At 41.1% G+C, this 8,238-nt stretch overlaps 1 long non-coding RNA gene across 1 annotated transcript; it reads right to left on the bottom strand.

The window, feature by feature from the left end:
* Positions 1 to 1,889: 1,889 nt before the first annotated feature.
* Positions 1,890 to 2,997, bottom strand: LOC125305393. Its single transcript, XR_007195412.1, has 3 exons — positions 2,958 to 2,997; positions 2,467 to 2,596; positions 1,890 to 2,167 (listed from the first exon to the last, which is right to left on the bottom strand). It is a non-coding gene; the product is annotated as an uncharacterized LOC125305393 (long non-coding RNA).
* Between the last annotated feature and the right edge of the window lie 5,241 nt (positions 2,998 to 8,238).

Genomic DNA, 8,238 nt, shown 5'->3' with positions numbered 1-8,238 from the left:
GCCTGACTCATCAAAGACATTGTCGCATGACTTGAGGCAGTTCTATTCCATGAGAGATGAACTCACAACTCCCAGCAACCTGCTTGCCTTGCTCCATGGTCAGCGTTTCATCATTCCCCATTCGCTGCAACGCTACTACATCAAACAGCTGCATCAAGGTTACCCAGACCTCAAGGCTACAAAGCGCAGGGCCAGAGAAACCATGTTTTGGCCCAGTGTCTACCAGGACATTGAAAGTGAAGTCTCTAGGTGTGCCCCATGCAATGCCCTTCGACCACACCAAACAAAAGAGCCCCTACAGCTGCATGACATACCCGACCTGCCCTGGGCTCTCACGGCAGCAGATATTTTTAAATGGGGGGGGAGAGAACATCTCCTGCTTGTTGACTCCTACCCTGGCTGGTACAAAATAGACCAGCTCCCTAACACAACCAGTGCAACCATCATAACCAGGCTGAAACGCCACTTTGCCACCTACAGTAGGGAGCACCTCAGCAACTTATGACTGACAACGCGACAACATTCACAAGTAGAGAGTTCCAGGAATTTGCCAGCACATGGGACTTCTGCAGGACTAATGGTAAGACAACCAGGGGATACGACAGGCTAGGAACAGTGCTAGGGAGAGCACAACAGCCCAACAGTTATCAAGTCCAGGCTGGAGATGGCACGTATGTGAGAAACAGACGCCACCTGCTACATACACCTGAGACCTACACCCCTCCCACGACAGTGGAGGCACCACCATGTACCGCAGATGAACCGACAACAGACCCCCAGCCTGGTATCATCCAGCCTGGGGCGGCACAGACACAGGAACCTGTCATCACCCGTTCAGGGAGGTTGTCAAAGCCCAATTCTCTTTACAAAGACTACACTACATAAACATGACTATTTTTTTTTTTGCATACACAAGACACGTTATGGTTTTCTTTAAAGTTTCATAGGCTATTCTCATTCTCAGTTATAGGCTGTTCATGTACCTCTCACAGCAGCCTGCAGCTCCTTTTGGCTAAAAAAAAGGAAAAGGTAAGAGGTCGGCCCATACACATGTATTTCTGTTGATATTTCTGATGATATTTTGGGCCTTGTGAATGTTCTATTTCTGTTGAGGCTGTGCATTGTATGCTTATACACCCCCATACATTCTGGTTACAGTAGATAGCCTTGTAAAAGCATAAATAGTTGGCTATTCTAACCATAGTTATTAAACAGATTATTTTGACTGCTCTCTGTCTTTAAGAAGGGGGATGTAGATTATGTTAATAGTTGACTTGGCAACCATCCCTAAATCCTATCTACAGGAGATGACGTTAAGGGGTCTAGGGGAATTGTGGGTAGAAGGTTTTTGGAACAGAGAGCTACCTGCATGTCAATAAACTTACCTCGCTTCTACAGCGTAATTGTTAAGTGTCTGATTCCACACATCTACAAACAGATACACAAGTTAAAACTGATGAACAAAAGAAATGAGGGTGCACCATCAAAGTCAAATGATGATAATGTATGGTAGAACAGCATGACTGTCTTGGCAGACATCAACAATAGCACAGCGGAAACAGATAAAAGCAGTGACGTATTTGAAAATTCTATGCTATGCTACTCATGAATATGTGGCAGATCAGTTTATCTCTGCTGATAGTTAAAAATATAAAAAAATACAAAACTTATTTAAAATATTTAAAACTGCAGAAACCCATATGCTGCTGTTTTAATTACAATCTGACTTGAATCTGAGTAATGATTGTAAGATTTCTACTGAAAGCATCTGGAAATATATGCATGAGCATGACAAAAAATAAAATACTAACAAGGAAAAATGTTGTGAGGATGTTAAGTCTATTCTCCGTCTCTGTGTTCTCTGGCATCAGACAAGGGGAGGTCTTGATCTGATTTGGTCTGCGCTGTTCTCTCAGGGGTCGTAAGGGGAGGTCTTCATCTGATTTGGTCTGCGCTGTTTTCTCAGCCCTCAGGGGTCGTAAGGGGAGGTCTTCATCTGATTTGGTCTGCGCTGTTCTCTCAGGGGTCGTAAGGGGAGGTCTTCATCTGATTTGGTCTGCGCTGTTCTCTCAGGGGTCGTAAGGGGAGGTCTTCATCTGATTTGGTCTGCGCTGTTCCCTCATTGCTACCCTTCCCTTCAGGCTTATTGGTTGGTTGGTGTTTGTAGCTAAAAAAAATGAGTATAGGCAACGGTGCAGTCAATATATCAGCATAGAGAAAGTTTAGAACAACAAATACCTTGTTTTTCATATTTTTAAAAATAGATATGGATAGGTGCTATTTACATTACATTTGATGTACTGTATATGAAACATTTTACAATAAAAGTAAGAATGTTAATGCTGTAATGAGTAATGGTGTGTGGGTAAACCTTAGGTCAACTCTTTGACTGCTTAAAGATTGAACATTTATAAATTACACTCACTAGTTTTTCATTTTTATATTCATACAATAGGGATTTTATACCGTTTTATGATCAGGACAACAGCCACACTGCCAATGAATGTAACAATGGCAAATACGGCAAAGGGAAGTACAGTCTTCAACAGGACATCTTTTTGATCTGGTGGTGCACTTTTTGAATCCTCTGTGTGATCTGCAACACATATACAGTACGTATGTAGATACTCATCGTTTAGACGCAGTGAAATGTCCAGATCTGAGGATATTGATTTCACTTGTTTTCTGTAAATATTTCCTGTGGAAAAGAGTGTTTCCAATTTATATGTTTGATGTGTGTTTCTTTTGTAAGCATCTCCACTGGCTTTTGTTAAGGTCATATAAGCTGATGTCACTCACTTGCTCTTTATCTGATCATTTAAATAAAATCGACTTATATCTGCTTTCATTAACACCTCACAATGCATGCATCTTTAAGTGAATCCATTTCAGATCATTTTAGCAGCCCAATGTTCTTGGTAAACTTGACTCACTACATTCATACTGTAATGCCTTACTCTGATTGGTGGGAATTGATGGGAGAGAGGAAGATGCCTGGTCACCTGAAAACACACACACACACACACACACACATACACACACACACACACATACACACACACACACACACACACACACACACACACACACACACACACACACACACACACACACACACACACACACACAAACACACACACACAACCCTGCACATTACAACTCATTCAGTCATATTCTGAATTTATGAGATACACTATAAGAAATTTAACAAATGTTGTTTTTTCACATGAATAAATATGTCAATCATCCACATAAAAGAGTTGGTGTAAAACTAAAAGCCAAGCGAAAACTTACATGGACATGGAAGATCCTTGGCAATAAACTGCAGAACACACAGACACACAAACATACACATAACGAAATGTAAAAAAGACATTAATATGTAATGACATACAAATGACATCATTGGATGCACAGAAAACGGTTAAAGTGAGTAATGGGGGACTTACACCCTTCTGAGGACAGTCCACAGTCACTACAACTACCACGTGATTCTCCATAACAACAGCCTCAAATGACGCATTCACAACAGGGGCGGCAAACACCATGGCATCCTTTTTTTCTGGTACCTCGTAATCAAAGTAGGCACACTCCGTAGTCTGAAAAATGACACAAGAAAAACCAAAAAGAAACATATTTATTAAGTATTAATTAAATTAGTGGACATGATCATTTTGGGACAGGTGACGAGGAAGTCATGTTAAAGATGGGCACCATGGTAATGAGACAGTTTCACTGATCAAGTATAGTCTCATGGAGCCAAAAGTCTATTACAGCATATTGCTAGTTTGACACACCTAAAGAGATTTTGACATTGATTAAATATTCAAAACCTTCTCAAAGCAGTGGTGCAGATTTAAGAAGACCTCCATACACTCTTGCCACACAATGCTAATCACATTTGGCTCCAGAGGCTAATTGCTCAGAAAGTACCTCAATACCAATACTGACACAATACCAAAAACCTTAGACATCAATAACAGAAATATAAAATAAGCCTAGAGCGCAGAGCATGGAACCTTTTTTGGGTGTGGAATATATAAAAAAAATAAAAAAAATATGTATATATATATATATATATATATATAGCTGCAAGCAGCAATGTGGGGGCCTAGCAGCACTAGCAGGAATGGCGTTGCCTTGGCATGGGCAAGCACTCAGCAATTTTGATGGCAATTGGATAAAGAATTATAGTGTTATAGTGAGTTATAAGCTCATTTATTTTACTACAGCGCCGCTACAGGACAAATTACAGCAATTTCTGTGCACGTTCTCACAATCAAGTACCGAGTCCCTGTACCAAGTTTGGCTTTAGTACATCAAAGCGTTGCTGAGATACGAGCTCACTTCTTGTATTGCAGTGCCCCCTACAGAGGCCAAATGATGCCAATTTCCTAGTGCGTCATCACAATCAGGTACCAAGTCCCTGTACCAAGTTTGGACTGTGTACATCAAAGTGTTGCTGAGATACAAGCTTACTTCCTGTATTGCAGCACCCTAGAGGCCAAATGATGCCAATTTCCTAGTGTGTCCTCACAATCAGGTACCAAGTCCCCTTACCAAGTTTGGACTTCATACATCAAAGCCTTGCTGAGATAAGAGCTCACTTCCTGTTTGGCGGCTTCATCGCCATATTTGATTGGCTGTCTCGTGAAAAACGGATGAAATTTGTGACCGCTGAAACTTTTCGTAGAGTTTAGACTAAATCCAATATGGCGGAGGTCCAATATGGCGGAAAGTGGCGTGATAGGGGTCACTGAACTCAGGTCAGTCTAAGGATTCCAACGGTGCCTGATTTGTGAAAATCGGACGCACTGTTTAATGGTCACATGCATGAATGCGAGTCCAGTTTCGACCCATTGGTGGCGCTAGAGTGTTGGGCATAGAGTTCTGTAAATTGGTGAGAATGATCATGGGACAGTCCTGAATCAGTGTGGCGAATTTTCAATTTTCGGCCAAATTTAGACCTGTTGGTGGCGCTAGACGGCTGGGTTTAGAGATCCGTAAATTAGCGTGAGAAACTTTCTGCCAAATTTCAGCACTTTTTAGCCAGGCGTTCTATGGACTTCCATAGACTCCAATGGCAGAGGAATAAATAATAGGAAAAGCTAGTAACTCAGTGGGTGCCTTCGCAGCTTCGCTGCTAGGCCCCCCAAAAACAGAAGACCTTATTACTTTTTTTTAAATCATCATCGGCCATCAGTCATCCAGGGTTTTTAAAAAACTGATTAAAACCCCATTCTTAAAGTACTGACACTAGCAAAATGGGATATTGTATCATTTCTAATTTCAGAGTATCATGATACTCTAATGTTCTGTGCATCATGCAACACTAGTCAATTGGTGTATTTTTGGTGTATTAGTCCTAAAAACTCCATACGTTGCAGGTCCATGCAGTGGTGCAGTAATCCTTTGCCTCATCAACTACATCAGCCGTTGGCGGAGAGATGTGATATTGGCGAAAGCCATCTTGTAGGCTGCACAAACACTGAACCTTCTTCTGTGCTGCTGACTGTGTCACATTCACACACCATGCCAAGCACAATACAACTGAGGGCACAAGAACACAGATAGTCATATGAACAAAGGAAAACAGTGTTACACATTATTGTGTGTGGAGGGGGTTGATTGCAAGACAGTGGATACGGGTATGTTCAAAAGTTTTTTTTCTGTTGACAGACATTGTGACAGTATAAAGAAAACAAAGGCTTTTACAGCATTCTGCAAATGAAAAATGGCCGATATACAGTAAAACACCCCTTGGTCAGAGCTGTGCACCACTGTACATCTTTCTATACATCCTGGCGTTTCTGTCTGTCATGTCACATCACATAATATTTATATATGCTAGACAGACTATGACAACTAATTATGACCACTAGTTCAACACATTTGCATGTGGTGACAAGTGATGAAATAAGGCCAATTTGTCTTATGGGTAGGACTTCAGCACGGAACCAGTATAGTGCATTTTGACCGACAGGACATTAGCAATTGAAAATTAAAAAAAAAAAAAAAACATACAAAATCAGTTTAACGGATGTACTAAATCATTGCTATTTGTTCAAGATGGTGAGAAACTGCTTTAATGATGTGCACAAGTGATTAGATGATATGGAGCTTGAACAAACAGTTTGTTTCCATTCTGATCTGAGAAATGCACCAAAGCAAAAGAGAAAAACTGTAAGTAGGCCTACAGGTCATGTAATTCCTCTGCCTCTGCAATGACACCAGCACAGTAGATGGCGCCAACCACCACTTTTGAGATCAGTAGCTTCAACCAGCTCCTGATCATGAACAATGTTACCCTGGATTTTCCAGGCTAGAACAATGTAACAGTAGCAGCTGGTCCTAGCTGTGCAGTACAAAAGAGTGTAGATGTAACTATGGAAAGTTCTATTGAGTTTCACCTCTTGTTGCTTCTGTACTCTTTGGCAGTATGTATGTATGTTAGAGAATTTCTAATTAGCTTAATTGCTAGCACGCTCGACTCCCGAGGTCCTGCTGTTGGGTGAGTGCAGGGCTGAGCCACACGGTTCAACACATCACAGGTTACATTGGTGCCGTGACCCAGTTCGGGAGTGAGGTTTAGGGGGGTGAGTGTAATGATAGCCTGCTGGTCTGTAGCTGTGCAGTATACGTTGTGTAAACCTCCCTCCTGATGTCTTAAGAGATGTGCTACTAAGAAGGCTAGCAGCCTGGGCTTTTAGCTCAATTGCTAGCACATCTATCTATTTTATTCTTAGTACTTGTATAATGTTACTGCTAATTGTACATGTACACATAACTGTACATGTTGTTCATACATTGTTCATAGGCTTACTACATAGCCATATTTATTCTGCTCTTTAAAGGTATCTGCTAATACACTGCACATATTTATATTTAATTTATATTAGGCCTACTGTAAAACACCTTCTGTTAACCAACTGTATGGGCTAGGCCTACTACTGCCTAAACTAACGTTGACAGATTCATAAATGCAAAAATAATGTTGCAGTGCAACCACATGTAATATGTTGTGTGGTAGAAATAAGCTCAGAGAGGGCTAGATCTCTGAACTGTACTGGCATGGCAGGAAGAAGCCACCGAACTGGAAGTTGCACCAAATACTTACTTTGCAGACTATGTTTGACACCTACAGTGGTGTGGAACACACTATTTTGCACACAAGTGCAGCTTAGAAGAACAGAGTATGTTTGAACTGTATAGGCCTACATAAACAGTCAGTTAGTCTGTAGAAAGTGAGAGTGAGATGCTGTAGATACTAGATAGAGAGTGAGATTTTGTAGAAAGTGAGAGGGATCACCCTGCCGTCACATACAAATCACAGCTCAACAGTTACCGCCCACTAGCCTAATCGTAGCCTACACACAATAACTTTCATGTCACTGACAGCAGAGCTGCCAATTCTCCAATCTCTTGAGAGTGAGATTCATTCATTTGAGGGTTGGCAATATGACAATTTCAACCACTAACACAACATAGTGAATAAATATAAATTCCGATACAAAATCTAAGACCATAGGCTAGGCCTACATATTTTTGAGAATGTGAGAGTCAGTAGCCTACAACAGGACTTGATTTCCATATATCTGACACATTTTTCAAAAATGTATTTTCTACCTAAAACGTCAACCACCCAAGAAAGTCCACAGGCGTAATATTAGAGCAATACCAAAGATCCTATCCGTCTCTGGCAATACGTTCCACAAAACAAACGTTAAAACAGCAACGCCTTGAATTTCCTATAACTTAGTCAAATAACTCTCTTGGCCTACCTGTAGTCCTTACGTTACATTCTCCTAGGCTCTGTAACCTATACAATGGGGAATTCCCATTCCTATGCATCGCCATCGCGATATGAACCATTTAGGCTACCTGGATGAAGGAAAAGAGATGCACAACTCCAAAACCTGTCAGGTAAGGCAGGCGACACACCCTTAAGAACCCGGAATATGGGGATGGCTTTGCTCAACTATGGGCACTCTGAGGATGTGTTGCATATTTTGTTGTTGAAAAATATGTTTTGCTGAGGTACTGATGGAAGCCAGCTGTAAACACCAACAAAGTACTTTTATGCATGGCATCATAGGCCACTCTTGTTGATGGGTAATAACATAATTTCATGCTCCTCATGATGCATCCTCCCATAGGTTACGCTGGACTGTCCTTTACAAAGGGAAAACAGATATTATCTTATCACAATAAATTGTAGCCGGCAGAAAGTTGAATTCA

The sequence above is a fragment of the Alosa alosa genome, chromosome 13 (assembly GCF_017589495.1).
Source record: "Alosa alosa isolate M-15738 ecotype Scorff River chromosome 13, AALO_Geno_1.1, whole genome shotgun sequence".
Taxonomy (NCBI): Eukaryota; Metazoa; Chordata; class Actinopteri; order Clupeiformes; family Clupeidae; genus Alosa; species Alosa alosa.
The sequence above is the reverse complement of the archived record's forward strand: the minus strand, read 5'-3'. Positions and strand labels throughout refer to the sequence as shown.